Source organism: Mesocricetus auratus, unplaced genomic scaffold, assembly GCF_017639785.1.
Source record: "Mesocricetus auratus isolate SY011 unplaced genomic scaffold, BCM_Maur_2.0 Super-Scaffold_100003, whole genome shotgun sequence".
Taxonomy (NCBI): Eukaryota; Metazoa; Chordata; class Mammalia; order Rodentia; family Cricetidae; genus Mesocricetus; species Mesocricetus auratus.
Window position 1 is genome coordinate 30,686,498 of NW_024429188.1, and position 5,295 is coordinate 30,691,792.

A 5,295-nucleotide genomic window follows, 5' to 3' on the forward strand; every position below is an offset into this window, starting at 1 on the left:
TGCATGAAACCTTCACCCTAAGATCTAGTCTTTTTGGCACTGAGAGAAATGTGGACACCAACCCAGTCAAAAATATTTGATCTGCAATCAGTCCTACCTGAAAAATTATGCTCAGGCAATGGTGACACAGAAATTGTGGGAATAGCCACCCAATATCTGATGTGGCTTAAAAACCACTGCACAGTTCAAAATCCATACTCAACAGTTCTTGGAAAAACAAGAGTCAGAGACTAGATATCCCAGATTCCTGGTATAATACCAAATATTACTTGTCAAAAAACGAAGTCAATAAAAATTATTGCTAATGATATTCTGCTGTATTCATAGATAAATGCCTTAATCAGTCATCGTCACATAAGCTTCCTCTAGCAGCAGATGGAAACAGATCCAGAGACAAACAGCCCCACTGTTATGCTGGAAGAGAAATTAAACTGAAGGTCTTAGTAATATCTATCTGATGAGCATTCATGGAATGCTTAGAAAGAGGTGACTGAAAGATTGTAAGAGCCAGAGGTAAGGGAGGAAACCAAGAGTTCAAGGACCTTTCAATAAATTATACAAGGCACATGTAAGCTGTTATTGATATGTAAAATAAGATTGTTTCCAATTTAAATAAAATTTATAAAAAAAGACTGTTTTCCAAAGCAAACAAAAAAAGAGGATAAGTGGTTGATTTTTTCTAAATGGTCATATTGCATATAAATTCATCCTGAAGTTTTGTTATATGCTTAGATTTGTACTGTTCTAAACTTTGGTCAGAGGAGTGGGTATCCATTAATGTAGAGATGCATTGTTCTCCAAAGTGCTGAAAAGAAGTGTGAATAATCAGCTGTAGATAGGAAGTCTGTATCATTCACTTCCCCAATGATTAGCAAACAGATTGGAAAAGAAGATGGAAAGATTAAGAATGTAAAAGCCAGAGGTTGTGGAATTGTCCTATAAAATGCTCTCCTCTGTTCATGATGTGGTTTTTGTGGACATGAACTCACAGCTGTTTTGGGTCCCTACAAAAGACCCAGACAAGACCAAACCAATTAAAACTTCCACCATGCAATGGGAGAGACCCTCTCAAAGTCTGACCACTTAGCTGAAGGACTATTGGCTATTGATGACTGGTCAGGTAGGAAATGTCACTTTTCATTTCATTAGGAACATAGACAACAGTAGATCCTTATGTCCCAGTATATGATCATGTACATATGAGTAGCAATAATTGAACTCAGTACATTAACAGATAAGTAAGTAAATAAATAAACAATAGAAAATTTACATGTATGTCAGATGTTAGTTACTATAACAAATAATTAAGATAACAGTTTCAATTTTGCTTAGAATCTTAGAAATTTTAGTTTGTAGTTAGTTTTCTTTTGTCGATTTTGGACCTGTATTGAAGCAACAATGCACTGATGTGAATATACAATGGAAAAAGTTTACTAGATGACTATTATTAAATGGAAGAAAGTGTATTACCTCAGGGATAGATGATCTCTAATGTGTACCACCAACTGAATTATCTATTACTTTTCAAAATTACCATGGGTTGAAGACCAAATCTTTGACATATGGCTTCTTGTTTGATTCTTAAGATTCAACAATAGCATTTATAAATATTTTATATGTATCACTTTGAAAAGAGAGCATACTAGAAAACAGTTGGGGCACAGGCACTATAAGAAGAAAAGCAATGGGAATACCACAAGAATTACAGAATAAAGACTAGAGATACTACATTCTGGTGAAAATTGTCTAATGAAAAGTAATTTCTAAATTAACTGTTTCTTATCTTGGGCTACAGCTGGAATTGTTTGACTCCAGATCTGTGAGTCCCAGTGATGAGGATACTCTTACTGTCTTTGCATTTCTTTCAGCCATGGAGACAGAAAGTTTTTAATTCTTAGCTCTACTGTTATAAAACCCATCCTGTAGAAATTTAGCATAGTGTATAAAACAGTAATTATTTTGTGAAGACATACTTTATCATGTGCTAAAATTTGTTCCTGACTTCTGGTTGAATGTGGAAAAAGGAGGTGTGTGTTTTCAGTATAAGGTATGAAAATGAGAAAAGTCTTTTGTGATTACTAATGGTTTTCTGTCTGGGAGGAATACTAAGAAATGAAATTGAACAATCTGCAGAATTAATGGAATGTTATTTTAATATGTTTATGCAGATTCAGGATTGCTTCTCAATGCCTTATTAGCCTAAAGATGTACAAATAATATAGTAATTAATGTGCTATTATTTGAAGAGAAAACATATATTTGTGATCTTTGCACATGAGAAGTTTGTACTCTGTTACTAATACACATCATCAGCATGAGGAAAATATTATATTTTTTTAATTTGATTTACTGGAAACATCTGTAAGACTTTTCCTTTGTATGGTATTAAGCAAAAGAACACAAGTTCTCAACCTATGGATTGCAAATACAATCGGGATTTCATATCAGATGTTCTGGATGTAAGATATTTACATTATGATTCATAAACAGTAGTAAAATTACGGTGTTGAAGTAGTAACAAAAATAATTCTATGACTGGGGTCACCACGTCTTAAAGAACTGTAGTTTTTATTTTAGAAACAATTTTACTTTACATATAAATCCCTCCATTCCCTCACCCTCCCACCCTCCCAATACCCCCGCTGACCCCCTACAACGACCCCACACTCATTCCCCAAGTATAGTGAGGCCTTCTACGGGGTATCATCAAAGTCTGTCACATTATTTGGAGGGGTGCTTAGGCCCTCTTCTATGTATCTGGGCTGCAATAGTATCTCTCTATAGGGAATGGGCTCCCAGAGTCCATTTGTGCACTGGGGATAAACACTGGCTCCACTGTTAGAACCAAATTCAGAGTGCTTAAACTGTTCCAATGCTGGTTCCCCACCTTTGTGACTTGAGTCTCTGTGCTTTCAATAGGTCAGGTCAAATATTTCTGTAGGTATCTCCAGCCCGTTCTTGACTCTTTGCTCATCACTCTTCCCTCTCTACAACTGGATTCCAGGAGTTCAGCTCAGTGCTTATCTGTTGGTGTCTGCTTCTGCTTCGATCAGCTACTGGATGAAGTTTCTAGGATGGCATATAACGTAGTAATCAATCTCATTAAAGGGGAAGGGCATCAAAGGCAGCCTCTCCACTACTGACTAGATTCTTAGGTGGGGTCATCCGTGTGGGTCTCTGAACATTTCCCTAGTGACAGATTTGTCTTTAAATCTATACTGGCTCCCTCTATTAAGGTATACCTTTTGTTGCTCTCCTCTATTTCTCCCGTCTCAGTCTTCATGATCCCTCTTGTTCTCTTCATGCCTCCTCTTCTCCTCTTCTCTTTTTCCTCCCTCCATCTCTTCTTTCCCTGTGCTTCCAATTTGCTCAGGAATTCTTGTCCATTTCCCCTAGTTCTGGGGACCATGTGTTTCTCTCTTAGAGTCCTACTTGTTTCCTAGTTTCTCTGTTGGCATGGATTGTAGGCTGGTAGTGCTTTGCTCTATTTATAATATCCATATATGAATGAATACAAACCATGTTTGAATTTCTGTGACCGGGTTACCTCAATCAGGATGGTTTCTTCCAGTTCCATCCATTGGTCTGCAAATATAAATATGTCATTGATGTTTTCCACTGAGTAATATTCCATTCAGTAAATGTACCACATTTTTCTTAATCCATTCTTCAGTTGAGGAGCATCTAGGTTGCCTCCAGGTTTTGACTATTACAAAGAACCCTGCTATAAACTTAGTTAAACAGATGTCCTTATAATTTGAATTGCATTATTTGGGTATATGCCCAGGAGTGGAATTGATGTATCTTGAGGTAGACTGATTCCCATTTTCCTGTAAAACAGCCATAATGATTTCCAAACTGGCTATACAAGTTGGTACTCCCACCAAAAAGGTAGTAGCGTTTCCTTTTCTCCACATCTTATTCAGCATAAACTGTCATTGGTGTTTTTTACTTTAGCCTTTCTGGGTGGTGTAATATGGTAGAGTTGTTTTGAGTTGCATTTTCCTGATGGCTAAGGATGTTGAGAAATTTTAAGTGCCTTTCAGCTCTTTTATATCCTTTTTTGAGAATTCTCTATTTAGGTTGCACTCCACTTTTGATTGGATTGTTTGTGTTAGGGTGGCTAGCTTTTTGAGTTCTTTGTAAAAATTTGAAATCAGCCCTCTTGGAAGAGTGATGAGCAAATGGGTCAAGACTGTGCTGGTACAACCCACAGAGACAGGCAGACTGACAATGGGGAGGTCTTTGACCCTAGACTGATGGCTGAGAGGCCAGCATGGGTCTGACCCAGACCCTCTGAAAGTGGTGCTAGTGAGGAGGCCTTGGCAATCTATGGGGCCTGGGTAGTAGATCAATATTTCCCATGACATACACATGAAATTTGGAGTCCATTCCACATGGAGGAATGCTCTTTCAGCCTGGGCATATGGGGGAGGGCCTAGGCCCTGCGCTGGATGAAATGACAGTCTCTGGAAATCCCACATTGAGGTGCTTACCCACCCTGGGGAATGGTGTGGGGATTGTGTGGGGCACTGGAGGGCTGGTGGAGGGTCAATGGAGGAGGGGAGGGAAAGACAGCTGTGACTGACATGTGAAGCAAGCTTGTTTCTCATTTAAATAAAAGTGGTATTAAATAAGAAATCAGTCCTCTATCAGATATGGGGTTTGTGAAGATATTTTCCAATTCTGTGGGCTACTGTTTTGCTTTTTCAAGTGTGTTCTTTCCCTTACAAAAGTTTCTCGGTTTCATAGGTTCCATTTATTAATTCTCAATCTCAGTGTATGTGCTAATGGTGTTTTGTTCAGGAAGCAGTCTCTTCTACCTATTTATTCAAGGGTGCCTCCTACTTTTTTTCTAAGAGGTTTGATGTGATTGGATTTATGTTAAGGTCTTTGATCCATTTGGACTTAAGTTTTGTGCATGGCTATAGATATGGATCTATTTGCAATCTTCTACATGTCAGCATCCAGTTATGGCAGCACCACTTGTTGAAGATGCTTTCTTTGTAAAGCATTGTAAAACTTTAGCTTCTTTGTGGAAAAACCAGGTGTTTGTAGGTGTATGGGTTAATATCAGAGTTTTCAATTCAATTCCATTTGTCTACCTGTCTGTTTTTGTGAAAACACCAAGCTGTTTTTAGGACAATAACTCTATGAGGTCAGGGATGGTGATGCCTGTAGAAGTTCCTTTATTGTACAGGGTTGTTTTTCTATCCTAGGTTTTTTTGTTTTTCCATATAAAGTTGAGAATTGTTGTTTCAAGGTGTGTGAAGAATTGTGTTGGGATTTTTATGG